We start from the raw sequence: 25400 nt of genomic DNA, 5'->3' as shown, positions 1-25400 counted from the left end.
CGAGTTCCGTACCACCTTAACGGCATGTCAACAATCTATAGATGAACTGGGTGGCCGCACTGACCATTTGGAAACTAAAATGGAGGAAGTCGTGGGGTCCCATAACGGCCTACTGGACTCTCATGATGCATTAGAGGCGGAGGTGAAACTTTTACGGGACAAAGTCACGGATTTGGAGGACAGATCACCGCGTAGCAATCTTAAATTACGTGGGGTGTAGCAATCTTAAATTACGTGGGGTCCCCGAGTCGGTGTCACACAGCAGTTTGCACGATTACGCCGTGGCCTTATTTAAAGCCCTACTACCTCAGTCTTCAACTGCGGATTTCCTTATTGACCGAATACACCGGCTACCGAAGGCCAGAGCAGCTCCTGACGATGCCCCTATGAAGATGCACTATTTTCACGTTAAGGAGGCCTTATTGAAAGCATCTAGACCAACGTCTGACACATCTTCAGCCCTTCAGGGCCTACAGCTCTTCGGTGACTTGTCTGCAGCCACCCTCAATAAACGACGATCGTTTCAACCCATCACTGCGGCCCTCAGAAAGGCTGATATCCCCTATCGATGGGCTTTCCCTACCAAGCTGTTGATTGCACGAGATGGCTCTACTGTCTCTATTTCTACTGCAGATGAAGGGGCGAAATTGATTAAGTCATGGAACCTTCCGGGACCTTCTGCGGACTCCTCCCCCCCCCCCCCCCCGTCGACTTCAGCAGGACTGGTCCTCTGTGAAGTGAAGGAGCCTGCTCTGGGTTGGACAGCTTACATAGATGCTATGTCTTTACTGTTGTGACCCCAGTGACTCTCCAGATTTAGTTGTTTGCTATGTCAATATTATCTTTGCCCCTGTTTGATCAGGCCGTGGTGTGTATGGGGAGGCGCTGAGTACGGTGTTCGCTCTGTCTGTATTTAGGACATATTTTCCTGATTGCATATTTTGCGTTATTAATTCCCACGTCCTTTTTTTTTCCCTCTCGGGCGTTGTGTCTGGCGCCTCCTCGGACATATCGGACATAGCCGTTTATTATTAATGTTGGCCTGTTAGAGTAATTTAATGCGTAGTGAGAGTCGCTGGAATGATCCTAGCCTGATTCCTGACTTATGTTTCCATGTTGGAGCGTTTCTGCTCCGCTTTATCTACTATTAAGGTTTTGCTTATATGCCTGTGTGTTCATCTGATCTCGTTATTATCAAGATGTTCTTATATTCTTTATTTTAAAGTATAAAAATATGGCTGTGGGTAGGTGTTATGCTACTAACCCCCCCTTTAGCCTACACAGCCGCCACATCATGGCGACTGGCTGTGATCTCAAGAGAGATCAATTTAGTTTTGTCTTTTTTATTTTCCTTATGTTTTCCCTCCTGTTATCTGATGTGTTTCCCCCCCCCCATCAGGTATATCAGTTTACGCACAGAAATTGGTCTACGGAGTCATCAGCCCTATTTGTAGTTGAACATGGTGCGCATAGTTTCCATTAATGCCAAAGGGCTTAACTCTCCCCAAAAGCGAAGAGTGGCCTTGAATTATTTTCACAAGCTTAAGGCGCAAGTGGTAGCGGTACAGGAGACACACTTTCAGAGCCAGAATCCCCCCCTCTTCACTAACTCACGTTACCCCCATTGTTATACTGCAAATGGACCCACCAAGAAAGCTGGCGTGGCTCTTCTCATAGCGTAACACTGCCCGTTTGTTTTGTCCTCTAAATATGAAGATCCTGACGAGAGATATTTGATTTTAGTAGGTCAGCTGAACAATGTAGAGACCACTTTGGTCTCTTGCTATGCTCCAAATACTAAACAAATATCATTTCTCAGAACCTTTTGTAGAATCCTCCAGGAACGTACTAGGGGTGCACTATTGATCCTTGGAGACTTCAATATGGTGTTAGACCCTACTGCTGACCGCTCCCGTCCAACCCGAATCCTACGTAGTAGTCCAGCCCAGGATCCCTCGGGCAAATTTGGTCAACTGCTAGCTGAATATGAGTTGTTTGATGTATGGAGGGCCAAACACCCTGCAGAGCGGGATTACACTTTTTATTGCCACATCCATAGCTCATATTCTAGAATAGACTTGGCATTGGTGGATAAATGGACGTTAGCAGCTATAAGTAAAGTAGACATATTACCTATGTCTTGGTCAGACCACTCGCCACTTCTTGTAGTTTGGGATACCGGTAAAAGGGTGGTCCCCCATGGTCCCTGGAGACTAGGTTCGTACCTTCTTGCCCGCCCTGAGGCTCACCAGGCCATCCAGCAATCTCTAGGTCTATATCTGGCTACTAATTACCCCGAGGATACATCCGTTTTCACGCATTGGTGTTCTCTGAAAGTCGTGGTTAGAGGCTCTGCAATCCAAATAGAGGCCAGACTCAAACGTGAGTATAGAGACAGATACGCCTCAGCCGAAAGGGAGGCTACCCGACTGGAATCTGCACATAAAATTAGCCCTGCAAATAAATCCCTCTTTAAGCAACTCCTTGCTGCCCGTGAAAAGGTGAATATGTTTGCCTTAACTGAAGTTCACCGCAATTTGCAGCGGCTTAACCAAAAATATTATATGCTTGGCAACAGAGCGGGGCGCTTGCTGGCGCGTAAATTGAGGGGACGTAGAGCTAAGGAACGCATACATGCTATTTACACATCTACTGGAGTTTAAGTAACCGATCTGGTGGAGATAGCTGATATGTTTGCCGAATATTATTCGCAGCTCTGTAACCTCAGAGATGACCCTGGTACCCCTCAGCCAACTCTGGCAGATATTAATGGGTTTTTGGATGGGTTGTCTCTTCCCACTATTGACTCTCAGACACGTGAGTCCCTTAGCGCTCCCTGGTCACTCGAAGAAGTCGAGGTGGCCATAGATTCCTGTCCAATGAATAAGGCCCCCGGACCTGATGGGTACCCCTCTGACTTTTATAAAAAATTTAAATCAACCCTTGCCCCACTTTTGAAGTCAGTCTTTAATGAAGCCTCGGACTCCACATGTTTCCCGAAAGAGATGTTAGAGGCCCGGATAGTTACTATCCCCAAACCAGGAAAATCTCCTACAGTAGTTCAGAATTACCGCCCAATAGCATTGCTGAACACTGACCTTAAACTGTTTGCTAAGATGGTGGCAAATAGGATATCCCCTCTTTTACCTAGTTTGATCAACCCTGACCAGGTGGGTTTTGTTTTGGGTCGACAAGCGTCGGATAACACACGCAGAGTCATTAATTTGATTGAACGCAGCCAGGCCCGGGGCGAACCTCTCTTAGTCCTTTCTCTGGATGCAGAGAAAGCATTCGATAGGCTCCACTGGGACTATTTGCGGGTTACCCTGGGACGTTTTGGGTTTGCGGGAAGGATACTCGATTCCATTTTAGCTTTGTACTCCTCGCCCTCGGCTTCCGTTTTCACCAATGGCTGTAATTCCTCTACATTTAATATTACTAATGGTACCCGTCAGGGTTGCCCCTTATCACCCCTCATTTTTGTTCTGGCTGTTGACCCTTTGGCGGAGCGGATTAGGGTATTGGACTCGATTAAGGGTCCGGTGGTGGGGGGGATGCCCCATAAAATCTGTCTTTTTGCTGACGATATTTTAGTATGCCTTCGGGAACCTGAATCGTCTTTACCACATTTACATTCTCTTTTGGACTCTTATGCAGCGGTCTCCTACTACAAGCTGAATACTACTAAGACTGAGGCCCTCCCTCTGAATATTTCTGATAGCGCTCTTAGCCGTCTAAAAAATGATTATAAATACGCATGGCAACTAAGATCGCTTAAATATCTCGGTGTACATATATCTGGAGAGCGGGATTTGACGGGGTGTAACTACGACCCACTCTTTCGGGCATTTGAACTGTTTATTAAAGATTGGATGATGCAGGAGGTTTCCTGGGTTGGACGGGTGGCGGCTGCGAAAATGGTTCTCTTACCAAAATTGATGTACCTTTTCCGTACTATCCCTAGGACCTTCCCTAAAGATATTTGTAATTTAATAGTTTATTAACCAGATATATATATGGGGGGGGGGGGGGGGGGGGGGCTCAAAGCCGAGGATAGCGAAATCCACTCTAACTGCCCCTAAATGGGCAGGTGGAGTCGCATATCCAGATTTAGAGAGATACCATACTGCTTGTTTACTCGCTCAGGCCAGAGATTGGTTCACCCAGGGCATTCCTAAACCATGGGTATACTTAGAACAGAATGCAATATCTCCCTTTACACTGCCGGACTTGTTCTGGCTGCCCACCATCTCAATCCCTGCTAGAATTGCTGAGTGTTCCGCGGTCCACGCAACGTTGTCTGCATGGAGGACCGTAATTAAATCTCTCCCTGCAGGTGCTCTGCCCTCCCCCCAACTGTCTCTAAATGTTATAGCCCTATTGATCCCAGATTTGCACTTACACCATTGGCAGGACATAGGCCTCTCTACCCTAAAAGATGTCCTTCGAGACGGTGTTTTGATCCCCTTTTCCTTACTCCAGGAACAATTTTGTGTACCTAAACAAGATTTTCATAAATACCTGCAACTGCGGCATTGGCTTCAAAGCTCCTCTCCTAGCCGAGTCCTCCATACTGGTCTCCCTAAATTATTGATGTCTCTTCTGGTGCCTAGCGGTATTAGGGGGGGCATCTCCAGATGGTACCAACATTTTGTAACTAAATCCTGCCATGGCGTATTCCCCTCACAGACTAAGTGGGAAAAAGACCTCCCTGCGGTTTTCACGGAGGATATATGGAAAGATATATTTAAATCTTGCTTCAAAATTTCTAAATGTGTGAATCATTGTGAAATGTACTATAAACTGGTCCATAGGGTTTATTTTACACCGGAGCGTCTGCATAAGATTTGGCCTGATGTCTCCTCTAGTTGCTGGAGGAATTGTGGGATGGTGGGAGATATCCTTCATGTTTTCTGGCTATGTCCGGTAATCCGATCGCTCTGGAGGGAGGTGTTTCTTTTCATTTCCCATATACTAGGAGTGGTTCTTATACCTGACCCCCTCTAGGCACTCTTTCACTATTACTCTGGTGAGATGTCCAAATGTGATAGATATCTTTTAGACCACATCCTCATAGCCTCTAAGGCCGCCATTGCCTCCAAATGGAAGTCGGCGGCCGTCCCCAATTTATTAATGATAGAAAGTAGAGTCCATCAACATTATGTTTTCGAAACAGCAGAAGGCAATTATTCTTCAGAAACTACCTCTATTAGTCAGAAATGGTTTAAATGGTCCCTATATAAGGAGAGATCAGGCCAAATGGGTGTATCTGGTGCCTCGAGTGACCTACCAGACCTTTATGTGCTGCATTCTCCGGTCCACACAGGACCTTAATTTGTTAATTGATGCAAACTCCCTTTCCTTAATCATACCGTATCTTCATTGTTATATTCCGATTTCCCTGATGCATACCCTTCCTACCCCATGTCCTTATTAGTTTTGTGTTGTGTTAGTGTTTTCTCCCCCATTTTCCTTTTTTTCCCCCCTTTTTTTTTTTTTTTTGTTTTCTTTTGGTGTTACCTATCTAAATGTAACTGTAATTTGTATAAAACCTCAATAAAAATTTAATATTAAAAAAAAAAAAAAAAAAAAAACACCGTTTAGGACACATGAGCACTCGCAAAGTTCAGGACGCAACGGAGGAAAGGGTTCTTCACTGTTAGGGCAATCAGGATGTGGAATTCCCTGCCAGGGAAAGTGGTAATGGTGGACTCTATAATTGGATTTAAAAAAGGAATGGATAAATTTCTGAATGAAAAAGCTATCCAAGGTTATAATACTTAAAATATCAACGTGGTTAATCCGGGGGTAACATGAGTTATAGTAGCTAACTAGTCATAAAACATTATTCAGCGGGTATGTAGATTCATCACAACTTAAAACAGGTTGAACACGATGGGCAATTTGCCTCTATTCAACCTCAATTACTATGTTTCGAAGTATGTCCCAGGTGAACTGCAGTGGAAACAGGTTACCAGAGTTGTCTGACACGGGACCGGTTTCCAGCAGGAGGCGAGCCGCATTGTGGTGAAGATGATTAGGTCCTCTCCAAGCACAGCACGAACGGTGCTGATTCGAGAATTAACATGGAATGGCGCTGTGGCGGAAAAGGGGTATATCTTGGGTCTGACCCGATTTAGAACTGTGTGAGTAAGTACAAGGAGGAAGAATAGTTGAGCAGGTATTGGGGCAAATAGGGCAGTGTACAAGATAGCAGGAGAAAGAAGGAAGTGCATGTGGTCGTGAGGAAGATATTGGAAAAGGGAAATAGTCCTATCCAGGATCTTTTAGTGGCTCAACCCCCCCCCCCCCCCCCCCTCTCTCTAATAGCATGTGCTTGTTGCTGTTGCTATATTTCCACATTTAATATGCACAATTATTGGTGTTTTCCTAATGCACCAGCAGCGTCTAAACATTTGAACCTGTTGTATTTTTATAGTATAGTCTATTGAAGGATTCATTCGGGATCGATCACTAAAATCAAATTTGTACGTTTTTTAGTATGAGTGCCATAACATTTAAACCACCTGCTTAATAATGTGCAGGTCCTCCGGGTGCTGCCAAAACAGCTCTAACCTGTTTGAACATGTACTCCACAAGACTTCTGAAGGTGTCCTGTGGTATCTGGCACCAAGACGTTCACTCCTGTATGTTGCTAGGTAGCTGGGACGTGCAGTGAGGAAAATGGCTGAGGAGGCACTGGCTAGCACCAGAGCCAGATTTACACACAATATATAAGCCAAAGGCTTCATGTGGAAATTATACACGGGTGCAGCAGTATAAACTGCTGAAAATTTGGTGAGTTTTGATTAGAGAAGTGTGGAAAAGATAGGAGCCATAAACCTTTTTTCTCCAGAGTTTGGATATAAAAATGACTGGAATAATGCAAAGAAGATGTTTCTAATATATTTTTTGCATTTTTCATATCGTTTACATAGACCAATCTCTGGCAAATAAATTGGTATGACAGGAAAGGCTCTGTCTCACCTCACTGCATGTCACTGCTAGGTAGGGCCTCCGTGGTACGGACTTGTTTTTACAGCATATCCCACAGATGCTCGGTCGGATTGGATCAAATTCTTTGTGGTCTTCCTTAACAATTTTTACAGTGTGGCAGGGCACATTATCTGGCTGAAAGAGGCCACTGCCACCAGGGAGTACCGTTGCCATGAAGGCATGTATTGGTCTGCAACATTGTTTAGGTAGGGGGTTACCACCATACCCAGCCAGCTGCTATGCACTGTGTGTTCTGATACCTCTCTGTCATAGCCAATATTCATTTTTCAGCAAGTTGTGACAGAAGTTCTTTAGTGGGATCGGACCAGACAGGTTAGCCTTTGCTTTCCATGACTCTGCCACCCGATTCACTCAGACTACTTTTGGTAGGGACTAACCACTGCATACCGGGAACACCCAACAAGACCTGCTGGTCTGGAGATGCTCTGACCCAGTCCTCCAGCAATCACAGTTTGGCCCTTGTCAAAGTCACTCAGATCCTTACACTTGCCCATTATTCCTGCTTTCAACATATATTAACTTCAAGAGCTGAGGGTCACTTGCTGCATAATATATTCCACCTCTTGACAGGTGCCAATGTAACAATATAATCAATGTCATTCACTTCACCTGTCAATGATCTAATGTTATGGCTGATGGGTGTACATAAATTTTTTTCCTACATAGCTGTATTTATCTGCTAATTGAAGAGTAGTTTAGACAATGATAAAATAAAATTATCTTGCCTGTATATGTCTGCTTCAGCTCTTGTAATTGGACAAACAGTTTATGCTTTCATTTCCATATTAAATTATCTAGTGCATAAAATCTTAAGTCTAGGCTTCAGCCGGATGAATAATCTAACATTAATAAATTCATCTAGATTATCGTCTTCACTGATCACGCTTGTTTGCATCAAGATAAAACATTGAAAAATCCCTAAAAGGTGCTGAAGTCAACCTAACCTAAAGCAGCTGTAATGAAAGTGGTGGCCGCTCTATATAGTAACCCAAAAAACAAGAAGAACAGCGGTGAGTGGCAGTAAAAAGATTAATAAATACAGTATAAAAATAAAATAACATAGGTCTGGTAACATAAACATTTTGAGACTGATGATATTCGTAAGGGTCATGTTGGCTCGCAGCACGAGCAAGTGTGGCAACATACTGCACCGATGGTAGCTCTGAACTTGCAGATTTTTGTTCACAGCACAATAGGGCTGTGTGCTCAAGTCTGGGGCGAGATGTGGGCAAGCTGAGGTACTGTTGCCAGTGTTTCAATGAGTTGCAGTGGGACTTCATCCCGCTGGTAATTAATTGGACCTCATAGGGCACAATTTAATTCTTAGAGCGTTGAATAGCACCGGGAATTTGCTCCCTGTGCTATTCAATACAGCGCCCTGTGACACCCGATGACTGGATTTCTTCTCGCACCCCCGGAGGGGTGCAAGAGAAATCCAACAAAAGTGCCAGCATGATGCTGATTTCTGCCCTTAGCGCTGCGGAAACAGCGTTGCGACGGGCACTTTAGTCGATGAAAGCCTGTTCTCCCAACAAAACACCCTGTTTAGTTCTGGCGAACGGGAGTTCTTTGAGATACCACTGCGCTCTATTGAATAGCCCCGGGAGCTAATTCCTGGTGCTATTCAACTCTCTTAGAATTGAATTGTGCCCATAGTGTGTAAATTCATAATCCCCCTTTCAGTTTTTCAGTGTAACTTTTATACGTCTTTTGTTTGCACTAACAGTTTGCAATTACCTGTTGTTGTTGAATCTAAATGAAACAAAACTTAAATATCTCTATCTAATAATGCTTTAGATTTTAGACAATCATATTGCTTGATGTAGAGGAAAAATAAAGTTGTTAAAAACATTAGAAACTGGACTCCTTAAGCAACCAAATGAAAGTAAAGGGTTGCTTTGTCTACTACTAAACTATAAGATTGTTCTTTGTTCTTCAATAAATAATCCTCATGCCAGGTAATCTTTTTCCAGCAGGGTGCTAACCTCTAGTATTCACGGACTGCCACATTCACTTTATTGGTGGACGGTACATGTAATCCATATTAACATCTGATAACCCTTTCAATGAAAATTGTGATTGCTTTGTGCTGTTCAATTTTTATTTCATCTCTCCTGTCACTGATGCTTCCATTGGGGGAGTCTAGTTGATGTCTGCTTAATGCTCTGGAAATTGTTTCTTCCCAAGAGACTGATCACTTTATCTGCAAAAACAATTTACAGAGTTTCCACTCATTGCATTTCCACCTACTAATATAATCCTGCTCACATGCTAAAAAAATAAATGTTCTGTAAGTGCATTTTAAGCTGTTTTCAGCTGTTTGCAATGACAAATATAAACCCTGGCATACAGTACTTATCCTTACACAAATGCATACATTTTCTGCAAAAAGCACAGCGTTTACAAACTGCCCACCTAATTTATGGTATTCCTGTGTGCTCTGACACAGAACACCTGCTTCACTCTAGATCAGGCTTTTTCAACCCGTGTGCCATGGCACACTAGTGTGCCGCGTCCAGTTGCAAGGTGTGCCGCGGAGCCAGAACAGCTTCCTGCACCTTCAGAGAGAACTGTTGGCCCGGACTCTTCTTAGAGGATCAGTCGTGCTCCGGCCGTGACCTATGCCTTGAAGACACGGCGGTATGATATCATAGGTCACAGCCGCCGCGTCTCACCACCCAGCCAGCCCACCCGCCTAAATACACATCTTCCAGTTCCTGCCTGCATACACAGCTTTCCTTGCCAACCCACATCCACACCTGCCCGACCGCCTGCTGCTCAGTATTCGCAGCACTCCACTATGAACAACCCCTGCCACTGAGGGACAGGGAGGAGGACAGCTGACCAGTAGGGGCTAATATTTGTTATTTTATTTCTCCTGTGGGGAACAATAGGATTTCAATAGAATTTACGTGGGGAGAATGTGGATTTATGGGGGGAACAATGTGAATAATTCATGTGGGGGGCAATAGGATTTATGTGGGGAGCAACATGATTTATGTGGGGAGCAATGTGATTATTATTATTTTTTTCTGTGTAGGCCAATGTATGTGTGGAATTTTTTTTACTGTGAGGGCCAATGTGTGTTTTTTTGTTTTTTTTTTTCTGTGGGGAACTGATGGTGTGCCTTGGGAATTTTAAAATATTTTGTTCGGTGTGCCGTGAGTAAAAAAAGGTTGAAAATCACTGCTCTAGATTCTCTTCATGACTGATCTGTCTTGAGCACTTTTGAAATGTCCGACTGAGCTAACCTTTTCCACCTCTGATCAGTATGTGCATTGAATCTATATTCTTTGTTCCCCACATGGGTTTACTGGCAAACTAGCTGGTCTGAGATTACAAGGAGATTGCGTGCGGTATCTGATATTTAGGGGTCACAGAGCAAAACACACACAGGGACAAATTGCAGGATGTATCTTTTATGCAGCAGGATGGTGAAAGTAGCTGCCACACACCCTGCAGGCCATTCCGACTCTAAAAGCTGTTTCCCTGAGTGAGTTCTCAAATTTCTCTCCCTTCCCCTCTTGCCCTTTTTGAAGCAGCTGAACGTCCTTGTTTGTTTGGCAGGGGAACCTTTTCATGTTAACCTTACCAGGCCTCTCAGACCAGAGGAGCCGCTTCTATGTGACTCTTATGGATATGTAAGTAAATTGGGTAGCAGGATTGATGGAGCAGTGCACCTGTTTTTGGAAATCATTTCTCTAGAGATGTCCCTCTGAACATGAAAACCTAGTTGAGAATAAATCTTCCTATATAGCGCAGTAGTTAAATCGCCACCAATATCACTTGGCTGATAATTGTAGTAAATTAATGTGGCTATTTGAGTATTTTGTGCAATCATTTTTAGTTATGTTAACTCCTAAAGGACTATCCTTTCTGCTTAAGATGTCTGTCAGTTGTAAAACGATAAAATAAAACCATGTCTGTTTCCAATCAATACTGATTAATAAATAAAATTCTGTATATATTAGGCTATTGATGCTTAACTATTGCATCTGGGTGTGGTATGTGTGACCGGCAGTCAGCATAGCGATGCCGGTATCCTCGCCACGCTGCAGGCTCGGTGTCAACCGCACTCTATGGATGTCATGGACACCCACGAGTGGGAAAAGTCCCTGTTGGTCGGCATGCCGACCGTCGGGATTGTGAGGGGGCGGGATCCAGGGGGAGGTTATGTGACCGTCAGTCTCCTGACCGCCGAGCACATGACTACATTTCGTGCATCTATGAGAAGAATTCAGGAGTGATGGCTGAAGGGGGTGATTCAGTTGTTTTGCCAGTGGCTCTGTGTAATAGCCGCCTAATGGAGCAATTCAATTGTTGCTGTATTCGAGCAGGAGTGCCGCTGTGGCAGACATTTCTGCTTGCAGCAAGAAAGTGTAAAATGTCTGTGGTTTGGCATTCCTAACCAGGATTTGAGACTCATTGCTATACATGGCTAAGTCTAAGCTTTTTGCCTGTGAAAACAGTGATGAGTGCACCCACAAACAATTAAATTTTCTCCATCAGGTACGTATTAAATATGGGGTTGGAATGTTCGTTTTCTTTCACCTTTTTTATTTATCATGAGTCATTATGGTACATAGATCAGACTAAAGAAATGGTTGTGAACAACTGATTTTCCTTTCATACGAATCCAACTGGGTTTTGAACCTTTCTTGTTATGACGTGCTACCTACACTTATTGGGGAAGATTCAATTCAATGCAATGGATGCAATTTGCCAATCTGGTAGAGCAAATCGTGTATATTCACATTACAAGTTAGCCCTCTGATCCCGTAGAGGTGTGAAGAAAACTTGTGATGTTTGGTATATGTGCAGTGATGCTACACGTCACATCGCCTATTGCTGAAGTCTGTAAAATATTTTACAGATCATTTATTCCATCATTATTATAACTTGTCTATGCTTATACCAAGCTACTGTACAAAGAATCTTAAATATTTAATGACTGTTGAGATGGGTTAAACCTAGTCTCCTCTAGCATAGCTCTTGAATACACATTCATTGCTGTGCTGGTGTGAAGTGTAGAAACAGACGGTCTTTCTCGGAAAACAAGCAGGGAGATCTATTTTAAGCGGTAGTCATGTGATTCTCAGAAGTGGTTATTGGTTGACATGCGGAACACAGAATATTGGATGAGGCCTCCTGGGAGGTAGCCACCCTCTTCCTGCAATGCCCGTTACAGGAACTTCTGTCCTCTCACAACACAGAAACGTATCTCATGTATGCGGTGCAGCATCAGCACATGGATGAAAACAGGCACTCTACAGGATTAATGCATGTAAATATAGTGGGTAATCTACCTTCCACCCCCCCCCCCCCCCAAGTCTGATGTGCAGGCATGCTTTTTTAAAAGTCAGTATAGTATGTTAAAAGAGATTGTAATGATTGTACCTGTTTTCTTGTGGTTGATATTGGCATCGTATGTACTGTTTCCTAAATTTGATAGTTGAGAAGTTGCTTGTTATCACTTTGCTTGTATTTTGTTGTGGTATTCTGTGATTTTGTGATTTTTATGATTTTTTTTTTAATGCTATTCACTTTCACACTGCTAAGGTAAAGTTTATGATAAAACTTAACATTTGAAAAGTTTTATACGCAATTGGGGTGAAGTTCAATTGTTTTGTCCCTCTGTTGTCACTAGATGGTACCCAGCAGAGAAATTCAATTGTTGCTCCTTTTAGGTACGATTAGCCTCGGGAAGGGGGCGGGGGGGGGGGGGGGCGACGACCTATTTCAGCTCTCAGCCCCCAGAGCTGGCGAGCTGAAATATGTGAAAAGTCAGCTGTTTGGGCACCCAATCAGCACCTTTCTGGTCTTACCCATTACTCTAGACGAATTTAGCTTCCTTACGTGGCTAAACGTGGTCTGTGTGGGCACGACATGCACAATAAAAAAAAAAAAAACTTTAGACTGGAGATTGGCACGCATATACAATTAAATTGTCCGCAGTGTGTAATAAGATATGGGGAAGTTGCCTTCAGCAACCTATAAACATTACATGCTTACAAGCCTTAAAGCAGGGGTGGGGAACCTTTTTTTCTACCAAGGGCCATTTGGATACTTATAAAATCCTTCGGGGGCCATACAAAAATTATCAACTTAAAAATGAGCCTGCCCCCAATAGATATGCCCTCAGTCAGTAGTTATGCCCCAGTAGATATGACCCCAGTCACTTGTTGTACCCCATTAGATATGCCCCCTAGTAGCGACGCTTATACACACACACACACACACACACACACACACACACACACACACACACACACACACACAAAGAAAAAAAAACCCACAATACTCACCAGCCCCGCTCCTGCTTCCGGACCGTTGCCCTCCGCCTGGCCGCTCGCTCCTCAGAACTATGGGAGAGAAGTCATGACGGCTCTCCCATAACACCGCACAGCAGCACACTGCCGGAGTTCAGGAGTGAGCTCCTGCCTCCGGCTGCTACTGAGGGTAAGAATTCAGGCACCCACTAGTAACAAAATCTCAGCGGGCGCCCAGCTAGGTGAGCCTGGCCGGGCCGGATCAAGTGGCTCTGCGGGCCTTATACGGCCCTTGGGCCTGAGGTTCCCCACCCCTGCCTTAAAGGGTATGTTTGTAGGAAAACGTGTTTTGTTTATTTTTTTTAATTTTTTTCTATTATACAGTTGTTATGGTAGAAATGATGCCAGAAGTGATTGTCTTAAAATGCTGTTTCTGCTGAGGAAAAAAGTAAATGAAGTTGCACTTTGTAAGAAAGTTAAAAGGGCTCTTCTGACAAATATTCACAACCTAGTCCTGTCTTAATCTGCTATTTGCAGTAGCGATGGTGGGGATTTATAGCCATACTTAGGAAAGGGTGAGTAGTGGTGATTATGGTAATAGGAGATGAGTTGATGTAGGAGAATAAAATGAATGGAGGCAACGTCACCTCTTGGTACTGTAGGTATATTGCATGTTCTGGTACAAGGTACACACATCTCCTGTACATTCTGTAGCCTATCATCATGATGTGCCTGACCACCTATATGGGCATACATGGTAAAATGCACAGTGTAGTGGTATTGCTAGTGTTCATGTTTTGTCCCAACGTCATACTGCTTGCATTGCCCCTATGTTGCAGTAAATTGAATCTACCCCACCCCCGTTATATAGGCACACACACTAGTTTTGATTAAAAGTAGATCTATTTGGGACATGTTTGCAGCATTGCATGATTATAGATTCCTATTTATGATGTATGTATATATGTCTTAACATTTGATTTTTATAGAACAGTTTGTCTGGCATTTCAGTTGCACGTTTTTATTGCGGGGCTTTCATCACAACTAGCAGTGAGTGTGTTTGACAAGTAAGATGTTTTCTTGACTTAATGTGTGTGGTTGCTCATTAATTAGCGCAGCACACAAAACAATTGAATTCCCCCTTGGTCTGAGGAATGCCCTGATGTACCTGATGTTTTTCTGGGCACAGCCATGCTTGCAGTCCATACTGCTGAGCTGATCACTTTGTATTGGGCAGCATTTAAAAAAAAAAAAAAAAAAAAAGTTTGTAATATTCACAATAGTTTGCCGGTACTAATGGCAAAATCCTACGTTTGCCATTAATTTAATGTACTTTATTTTCTTAATATATGCTGTCAATTCTGTAGTATTTGCCCTGTCATTCAGGACTTCTAAGGGGTGTAGTACGGTATGCCGGCGCTCGGGCTCCCGGCGACCAGCATACCAGCGCAGGGAGCCCGACCGCCGGCATACCGTCGGCGTGGCGAGCGCTAAGGAGCCCCTTGCGGGCTCGCTGCGCTTGCCACGCTGCGGGCACGGTGGCGCGCTACGCGCACCACACTATTTTATTCTCCCTCAGGGGGGTCGTGGACCCCCACGAGGGAGAATAGCTGTCGGTATGCCGGGTGTTGGGATTCCGGCGCAGGTATAATGTGCGCCGGGATCCCGACATTCGGCATACTGAAGACACTACCCCTTCTAAGCGCACTGCACACATTTTTCTGCAATTTTTGAACTGTACAGATGTGTCCACTTACATCTAGCCTCACTGAGTGTTAAATAGCTCTTCTAGTCATGCCATGCCGTGGCGTGATTTCATAGCGCCGAACGTCTTTTTGTGCAACTTTTTCCATTAAAATGCATCTTATTTGCAAAATGATGTGCATATGACGCACATGCACCTTTTGCTGATTTAAATTATATGCAGCATGCTTACATTCTGTGTGACTGCAGCTGTGTATGCATACGAAATGCTGACATAGCATTTTGTATGCAAAGACAGCCGCAGATGCACACCGTATAGGCGTGCAACATATCATTTTAATCGGAAGTCTCTGCATGTGCGTTTTATTTGCATAGCGATACGAATAAGACTCATTTCTGGCAAAAAAGATGTAGTTACACGGGACCTGTCGGCTCACTCACGCCAGGAATCTCCCGCTGCATGCCGTATTGAGTCAAGATGTAGGCGGACACATCTGTATGTCTGTGACTGTGATAAAACTCCCCTTTCCAACATTATTTATTTGCTATTTGTAAACCTATCCGATTCTCAGCTGTTGTAGTATGTTTAAGGAAATCTAGTGAGTACAGCAAATGGCTCTTGTCCAGCTGCATGTTTTGGGAGAGATCCAAGGTAAAGGTAGTAAGACAGGAGGCGTACATGTGGTGGGAGCGGTAGGGTCACAGTCCTGAATATTCACTCCCCTCTTTGGAATTCTTGGCCCTGCTTCACTCACATGTCTGTTATTAAATTAATCATGAGGAAACCTGATTATTCAGGTACAGGCTGCTTTTGCCAAGTAATAAAATGACTGTGTCCATTCTCCTTGCAAAAGCACAGGGTGATCTTGCCTTCAGTTTCACAGATAGACTTGGAGCTCCAAGTCTATGTGCTGCATGTACAACCGTGAAGGTAATACTTCCAGATAAAGCTGTTAGTAAGATTAGCTGGAATTTACTGCCATAAATCTTGTAGTAATGTGTGGTGTTTATCCTGATATAGCACCATGTATGCCTCAGATTCTTCTGCGCAGCGAAAAAACTAACCTTTTGCTGCTCTTGTGATAAATACTCCAGCTGCATGTGTGCCCGAACAAAGCAACAATTAAACTGCTCCATTGGGTGCCATCTAGTGGCAGCCAGAGTGAAAAACAATTGAATTCCTTCCTAAATGTTTTTTTTTCTTTGCGGTCTCTGTCCTTTCCTTGAATCCCGTTCCTTGAAATGTTGGGGTGCCCATTACTTTTTAAGCGTCCAAATAGGCGAGGTTTAGCCATCAAGTGACCTGATTAGTGTACCCAAACTACTTCCTATGCGCCTAAACAATGTATTTTTCGCACATTTACTTCTCGCTGCGACAAAAGGCAGCAATAAGAAATGTCTCTCCCGCAGCCAATGGGTGCCTGAACAGAGCAGATATTAAATTGCTCTGTTTTGCCAGTGCTGGGGAAAACCGTTGACTATGAATTAATGAAATTAATTGTGATTAATTCATCTGATCACTAATGCACATTATTAATCACTTTAAGTAATTTGTTTGTTGTTTAGCTATAAAATATGTCAACCTTTTACATACTAATCCCAATATTACAATGCCTCCTATAATGCCTAATCTTAAAACCCACCCTGATACTTACCGGCAGGGGTGTCGGGATTCCGGCATCTGTCATCTGACTGCCGGGATGCTAAATGTATCCCCTTCAGACGGGCTCTCAAGACCAACTACCTCACCAAACCCAGCAAACTCTCATCCTAAACCCTCTGTTCCACTCTTACTAGGGTATTCAATTATCCGCAAATTCGCGGCAATTTTTCGGCCGAAAATTGCCGCGAAAACGCTCCGTTTTGCGACCTATTTAATTCCAAACGGGTTTCACGTGAAAGTTGTTGCAGTGTAAAGTGTAGGTGAAAATGGGGAAATCAGTCTGTACCCCAAAAAATGCTAAACTAACATAGGAAAACAGAAGAGAAGTGTGTTAGAGATCACATTAGAGCAGGGGCGGCCAACCAGTCAGTGACAAAGAGCCAAAAAACCTTGTTAGGTACGTCAAAGAGCCGACATCAAGCCAAAGGCGCGCATGCAAAAATGGAATGTGGCCTTGTGCCTGCTAGGTACGCCCCTGGTATAAAATACATTGAAAAAGCCAGAACGACATAAAATAAACATTTTTAAAGTCAGATCCATTGAAAAAGCCACTTTCACACAAAATAATTGAAAAAGCCAGATTCACATAATAAACTTGAGTTCCCCCATGTGTCACTCCAGCCAGCTCCCCATGTGACACTCCTGCTAGCACCCTCCTATGTCACTCCAGCCAGCTCCCCATGTGACACTCCTGCTAGCACCCTCCTATGTCACTCCAGCCAGCTCCCCATGTGACACTCCTGCTAGCACCCTCCTATGTCACTCCAGCCAGCTCCCCATGTGACACTCCTGCTAACACCCTCCTATGTCACTCCAGCCAGCTCCCCATGTGTCACTCCTGCTAACACCCTCCTATGTCACTCCAGCCAGCTCCCCATGTGACACTCCTGCTAGCACCCTCCTATGTCACTCCAGCCAGCTCCCCATGTGACACTCCTGCTAGCACCCTCCTATGTCACTCCAGCCAGCTCCCCATGTGACACTCCTGCTAGCACCCTCCTATGTCACTCCAGCCAGCTCCCCATGTGACACTCCTGCTAACACCCTCCTATGTCACTCCAGCAAGCTCCCCATGTGACACTCCTGCTAACACCCTCCTATGTCACTCCAGCCAGCTCCCCATGTGACACTCCTGCTAGCACCCTCCTATGTCACTCCTGCCAGCAACCCCCATGTCACTCCAGCCAGCTCTCCCATGTGTCACTCCTGCTACCACCCTATGTCACTTCTGCCAGCACCCCCCATGTCACTCCAGCCAGCTCTCCCATGTGTCACTGCTGCTTCCACGCTATGTCACTCCAGCCAGCTTTCCCATGTGTCACTACTTCCAGCACCCTCCTTCATCACTCCAGTCAGCTCCTCCATGTGTCACTCCTGCCAGGACCCTTCTGTGTCACTCCAGCCAGCTCCACCTTGTGTCACTCTAGCCCACCCTCATGTGTCACTAAAGTTCCCCCACCAAGTCGTGCAATTGCTGCAGCCCCTAATGTGTTCTCTGTTTGCCAGTGGGTGTCTCGCCTCTAGTATCTCGCTCCTTCAATTTTCAGTCCCTGTAGTGCTGCTGCATGTCTGGCTGGAGTGCAGCAGTTTCTGTATCTGTTGTGGTCACATGATTTAGAGTGTTGGGAGCCACATTTAAATAAAGAAAGAGCCTCATGCGGCTCAAGAGCCACTGGTTGGCCACCGCTGCATTAGAGAGTTTTTGGGGACTTAAATTGTGTGAAATGGCTGTTATATGCATTTTTTTAAAAATGCAAAAAAATTATAGAAAGCAAGTTTTTTTTTTTTTTTTTTTTTTTTTTGAGCAAAATAAATGCTCTCATTAAATTTGGGGTACATGAAAATGGGTATAAGTATATATTTGGGTCATTTTAAGGTACTTTAAAAAAAAAAAAAAGTGGAAACAGACAGATTACTCCCATCTGCAAGCCTAAAAACAACTGTCCCACTCATAAAGCACCCCAATATACCTGTCCCATACCTTGAACCCCAATTTCCATCACGTTGTACTTTTTCACCCCAAAAATGATATGTCATTATTGGCCAATTAAAAATAATGAAAAACTTCAACGTGCCTAATTAGTCATTAAGGGGGGTGTCTCAGGAGTTCTGTACCATATCCAAACATTTTTACCTTTAAAATAGTGACTTTTCACAACTTTTCACCTGCTTCAGAGTAGGTGAAGTGAAATTAGTGAAAAAATGATCACCGATAAATTTTCCCGGAAAATTGAATAGGCTGTAATTGCGTTTCGCGGGAAAAGTCCGTTATCGCTGCTAATTGAATATACCCCTTACTGTCTACACCATAGGTCTGCAAACTCGGTCCTCATTACCCCACACAGTGCATGTTTTGCAGGTCTCTTCACAGAATCACAAGTGAAATAATTCCACCTGCGAACCTTTTAAAAAGTATCTGTGAGTAATTAATACACCTGTACACCTGCTGTGTTACCTGCAAAACATGCACTGTGTGGGGTAATGAGGACGAGTTTGCAGACCTATGGTCTACACCAGGGGTAGCCAACCCTGGTCCTTAACAGCTACCAACAGTTAACGTTTTCCAGGTCTCACAGAATCACAAGTGAGGTAATTGGCTCCATCTGTGGATCTTTTAAAATGTCAGTGAATAATGAATACACCTGTGCACCTGCTAGGTGAGCTGGAAAACGTGAACTGTTGGTAGCTCTTGAGGACCAGAGTTGGCTACCACTGGTCTACACCATCTGTGTCACCCCTGTCTGTCTGCCACTCTCCTTTAGTATGTCAGCTCTCGTAGCAGGCATCTCTTCCCTCATGTGATTTTCGTTCTCTTACTTAAACTAACTTCTACTCCATTCTCTTCTCGATGCCACCAAATCCCTTGGTTTCCTGCCACCCTGATGCTTATTTCAGTGTCGTCTACTGATGCAGCTATGTTAATATACAGTGCATCCGGAAAGTATTCACAGCGCTTCACTTTTTCACATTTTGTTATGTTACAGCCTTATTCCAAAATGGAATAAATTCATTTTTCTCATCAAAATTCTACACACAATACTCCATATTGACAACGTGAATAAAGTTGTTGTTTTTTTTGAGATTTTTACAAATGTATTAAAAATAAAAAACTAAGAAATCACATGTACATTCACAGCCTTTGCTACGAAGCTCAAAATTGAGCTCAGGTGCATCCTGTTTCCACTGATCATCCTTGAGATGTTCCTACAGCTTAATTGGAGTCCAACCTGTGGTAATTTCAGTTGATTAGACTTGATTTGGAAAGGCACACGCCTGTCAATATAAGGTCCCACACTTGACCGTGCATGTCGGAGCACAAACCAAGCATGAAGTCAAAGGAATTGTCTGTAGACCTTTGAGACAGGATTGTCTCGAGGCACAAATCTGGGTAAGGGTACAGAAAAATATCTGCTGCTTTGAAGATCCCAATGAGCACAGTGGCCTCCATCATCCGTAAATGGAAGAAGTTCAGAATCATCAGGACTCTTCCTAGAGCTGGCCGGAAGTCTAAACTGAGCGATCGGGGAAGAAGGACCCTAGTCAGGGAGGTGACCAAGAACCTGATAGTCACTCTGTCAGAGCTACAGCATTCCTCTGTGGAGAGAGGAGAACCTTCCAGAAGGACAACCATCTCTGCAGCAATCCACCAATCAGGTCTGTATGGTAGAGTGGCCAGACGGAAGCCACTCCTTAGTAAAAAGCACATGGCAGCCTGCCTGGAGTTTGCCAAAATGCATCTGAAGGACTGACCATGGAAACAAAATTCTCTGGTCTGATGAGACAAAGAATGAACTCTTTGGCGTGGATGCTAGGTGTCATGTTTGGAGGAAACCAGGCACCGCTCATCACCAGGCCAATACCATCCCTACAGTGAAGCATGGTGGTGGCAGCAGCATGCTGTGGGGATAGTTTTTCAGCGGCAGGAACTGGGAGAATAGTCAGGATAGAGGGAAAGATGAATGCAGGAATGTACAGAGACATCCTGGATAAAAACCTGATCCAGAGCGCTCTTGAAATCAGACTGGGGCGACTGTTCATCTTTCAGCAGGACAGCGACCCTAAGCACACAGCCAAGATATCAAAGGAGTGGCTTCAGGACAACTCTGTGACTGTCCTTGAGTTGCCTAGACTTAACTCCAGAGATGTTCAATCAGATTCATCTGAAAATTGCTGTACACTGACGCTTCCCATCCAACCTGATGGAGCTTGAGAGGGGCTGCAAAGAGGAATGGGCGAAACTGCCCAAAGATAGGTGTGCCAAGCTTGTGGCATCATATTCAGAAAGACTTGAGGCTGTAATTGCTGCCAAAGATGCATCAACAAAGTATTGAGTAAAGGCTGTGAATACTTATGTACATGTGATTTCTTAGTTTTTTTATTTTTAATACATTTTAAACAGTCTCAAACTCTTCATGTTGTCATTATGAGGTACTGTGTGTAGAATTCTGAGGGAAAAAATTTATTTATTCCATTTTGGAATAAGGCTATAACATGACAAAATGTGGAAACAGTGAAGCGCTGTGAATACTTTCCGGATGCACTGTACCCTGTACTTGTCCTCTATTGTCTTGAACTTTGAGTCCCTTTTCTTGTTTTACTTATGTTTGTTTTCTGTAATTGGGCGTTGCTGATCCCTTGTACCACCAAATAAATAGAGGATGATGATGATGATGATAATAGTGGTTCTAATGGGCCCTACACACTGGCCGAGCTGCCCGACGGCGGATACGGCCGACGAGCGACCCGGCGGCAGGGGGGGAGTGAAGTTTCTTCACTCCCCCCGTCACCCGGCTGCATTGAAGTGCAGGCAAATATGGACGAGATCGTCCATATTGGCCTGCATGTACAGCCGACGGGGGACCAGCGATGAACGAGCGCGGGGCCGCTCATCGTTCATCGCTGGAGCCTCCACACTGAAAGATATGAACGAGTTCTCATTCATTTATGAACGAGATCGTTCATATCTTTCTAACAAATCGGCCAGTGTGTAGGGCCTATAAGGGGGATATCCAATTAGCCCCGGTAATTTTCCAGGGCTAATTGTCCTGCTGGAGGCCATCTAATTAGCCCCGATAAGCCGACGCGGGACGTGGCTTAAAATCCCTGGATACAGACCTGTTTTCACTGAACCTGTTTGTTTTCTGGAGATAATGCATTTATTTTATTTTTTTACAGCCAACCAAATTGGATAGCCTGTAAAGCATATTGGTGAAACATAGGAAAAAAGTTTAAAAAACTGCAGTTTTTCGCACCCGATATTGTTTCACCTCTAATTGGATATCCCCCTAAAAGACCTTGATTCCAAGTTGTTTGCTTTTAGATAGTTTTAGCCATAATCCGTGGCAAACGCAGGATTTCTAGAGGGGGGTTTCCAAATGCAGTCCACAATCTCCCACTCTATGGAACATTGGAGCAAGTGCGGGAGTCTGGGGGAGAAGTAGAAGAACCTAGTAATGACCCTGGACATTAATGTAAACAATGGACATTTTATAAACTGGATACTGTATGTAATTCAGTATTAATATTTCTCTAACGTCCTAGTGGATGCTGGGGACTCCGAAAGGACCATGGGGAATAGCGGCTCCGCAGGAGACTGGGCACAAAAGTAAAAAGCTTTAGGACTACCTGGTGTGCACTGGCTCCTCCCCCTATGACCCTCCTCCAAGCCTCAGTTAAGATTTTGTGCCCGAACGAGAAGGGTGCAATCTAGGTGGCTCTCCTGAGCTGCTTAGAGTAAAAGTTTAAATAGGTTTTTTTATTTTCAGTGAGACCTGCTGGCAACAGGCTCACTGCATCGAGGGACTAAGGGGAGAAGAAGCGAACTCACCTGCGTGCAGAGTGGATTGGGCTTCTTAGGCTACTGGACATTAGCTCCAGAGGGACGATCACAGGCCCAGCCATGGATGGGTCCCGGAGCCGCGCCGCCGTCCCCCTTACAGAGCCAGAAGACTGAAGAGGTCCGGAAAATCGGCGGCAGAAGACGTCCTGTCTTCACTAAGGTAGCGCACAGCACCGCAGCTGTGCGCCATTGCTCTCAGCACACTTCACACTCCGGTCACTGAGGGTGCAGGGCGCTGGGGGGGGGCGCCCTGAGACGCAATAAAAACACCTTTTTTGGCAAAAAATACATCACATATAGCTCCTGGGCTATATGGATGTATTTAACCCCTGCCTATTTTTACATAAAAAAGCGGGAGAAAGGCCGCCGATAAAGGGGCGGAGCCTATCTCCTCAGCACACTGGCGCCATTTTTTCCTCACAGCTCCGTTGGAGGAAGGCTCCCTGACTCTCCCCTGCAGTCCTGCACTACAGAAACAGGGTAAAACAAGAGAAGGGGGGCACTAAATTGGCATATAAATATATACAGCAGCTATATTAGGGAAAAACACTTATATAAGGTTATCCCTGTATATATATAGCGCTCTGGTGTGTGCTGGCAAACTCTCCCTCTGTCTCCCCAAAGGGCTAGTGGGGTCCTGTCCTCTATCAGAGCATTCCCTGTGTGTGTGCTGTGTGTCGGTACGTTGTGTCGACATGTATGAGGAGGAAAATGGTGTGGAGGCGGAGCAATTGCCTCTGTTAGTGATGTCACCCCCTAGGGAGTCGACACCTGACTGGATGGTCTTATGGAAAGAATTACGTGATAGTGTCAGCACTTTACAAAAGACTGTTGACGACATGAGACAGCCGACAAATCAGTTAATACCTGTACAGGCGTCTCAAACACCGTCAGGGGCTCTAAAGCGCCCGTTACCTCAGGTGGTCGACACAGACACGGACACTGACTCCAGTGTCGACGGTGAGGAAACAAACGTATTTTCCAGTAGGGCCACACGTTACATGATCACGGCAATGAAGGAGGTTTTGAACATTTCTGATACTACAAGTACCACAAAAAAGGGTATTATGTGGGGTGTGAAAAAACTACCCGTAGTTTTTCCCGAATCAGATGAATTAAATGAGATGAAGCGTGGGTTTCCCCCGATAAAAAACTGCTAATTTCTAAAAAGTTATTGGCATTATACCCTTTCCCGCCAGAGGTTAGGGCACGTTGGGAAACACCCCCTAGCGTAGATGAGGCGCTCACACGCTTATCAAAACAAGTGGCGTTACCGTCCCCTGATACGGCCGCCCTCAAGGAACCAGCTGATAGGAAGCTGGAAAATATCCTTAAAAGTATATACACACATACTGGTATTATACTGCGACCAGCAATCGCCTCAGCCTGGATGTGCAGTGCTGGGGTGGCTTGGTCGTATTCCCTGACTGAAAATATTGATACCCTGGACAGGGACAATATATTATGGACTATAGAGCATTTAAAGGATGCATTTCTATATATGCGAGATGCACAGAGGGATATTTGCACTCTGGCATCAAGAGTAAGTGCGATGTCCGTTTCTGCCAGAAGAGGATTATGGACGCGACAGTGGTCAGGGGATGCGGATTCCAAACGGCATATGGAAGTATTGCCGTATAAAGGGGAGGAGTTATTTGGGGTCGGTCTATCGGACCTGGTGGCCACGGCAACGGCTGGAAAATCCACCTTTTTACCCCAAGTCACCTCGCAGCAGAAAAAGATACCGTCTTTTCAGGCTCAGTCCTTTCGTCCCCATAAGGGCAAGCGGGCAAAAGGCCACTCATATCTGCCCCGGGGCAGAGGAAGGGGAAAAAGACTGCAGCAGACAGCCTCTTCCCACGAACAGAAGCCCTCCCCCGCTTCTGCCAAGTCCTCAGCATGACGCTGGGGCCTTACAAGCGGACTCAGGCACGGTGGGGGCCCGTCTCAAGAATTTCAGCGCGCAGTGGGCTCACTCGCAAGTGGACCCCTGGATCCTGCAGGTAGTATCTCAGGGGTACAAATTGGAATTCGAGACGTCTCCCCCTCGCCGGTTCCTGAAGTCTGCTTTACCAACGTCTCCCCCCGACAGGGAGGCGGTATTGGAAGCCATTCACAAGCTGTATTCCCAGCAGGTGATAATCAAGGTACCCCTCCAACAGGGAAAGGGGTATTATTCCACGCTGTTTGTGGTACCGAAGCCGGACGGCTCGGTGAGACCCATTTTAAATCCGAAATCCTTGAACACTTACATAAAAAGGTTCAAGTTCAAGATGGAGTCACTCAGAGCAGTGATAGCGAACCTGGAAGAAGGGGACTATATGGTGTCTCTGGACATCAAGGATGCTTACCTCCATGTCCCAATTTGCCCTTCTCACCAAGGGTACCTCAGGTTTGTGGTACAGAACTGTCACTATCAGTTTCAGACGCTGCCGTTTGGATTGTCCACGGCACCCCGGGTCTTTACCAAGGTAATGGCCGAAATGATGATTCTTCTTCAAAGAAAAGGCGTCTTAATTATCCCTTACTTGGACGATCTCCTGATAAGGGCAAGGTCCAGAGAACAGCTGGAGGACGGAGTAGCACTATCTCAAGTAGTACTACGACAGCACGGATGGATTCTAAATATTCCAAAATCGCAGCTGATTCCGACGACACGTCTGCTGTTCCTAGGGATGATTCTGGACACAGTACAGAAAAAGGTGTTTCTCCCGGAGGAGAAGGCCAAGGAGTTATCCGACCTAGTCAGGAACCTCCTAAGACCAGGCCAAGTGTCAGTACATCAATGCACAAGGGTCCTGGGAAAGATGGTGGCTTCTTACGAAGCGATTCCATTCGGCAGATTCCACGCAAGAACTTTTCAGTGGGATCTGCTGGACAAATGGTCCGGATCGCATCTTCAAATGCA

At 45.0% G+C, this 25400-nt stretch overlaps 1 protein-coding gene across 2 annotated transcripts in view; it reads left to right on the top strand.

Annotated features, from left to right (window-relative positions):
* PTP4A2 (protein tyrosine phosphatase 4A2) overlaps positions 1 to 25400 on the top strand; it is an 81122-nt gene that overhangs the window by 19701 nt on the left and 36021 nt on the right. The window contains exon 1 of one of the 2 annotated variants that reach the window (XM_063954239.1): positions 12209 to 12301. The exons of the other annotated variant lie outside the window; for it this stretch is intronic. The gene's annotated coding sequence lies outside the window, so the exon portion shown is untranslated. Of the gene's footprint in view, positions 1 to 12208; positions 12302 to 25400 lie in introns of those variants that run through there. 2 annotated transcript variants of the gene reach the window in all.

This window comes from Pseudophryne corroboree, chromosome 2, assembly GCF_028390025.1.
Source record: "Pseudophryne corroboree isolate aPseCor3 chromosome 2, aPseCor3.hap2, whole genome shotgun sequence".
Taxonomy (NCBI): Eukaryota; Metazoa; Chordata; class Amphibia; order Anura; family Myobatrachidae; genus Pseudophryne; species Pseudophryne corroboree.
Note: the sequence above shows the minus strand (reverse complement) of the source record. Positions and strands in the feature narration are given on the sequence as shown.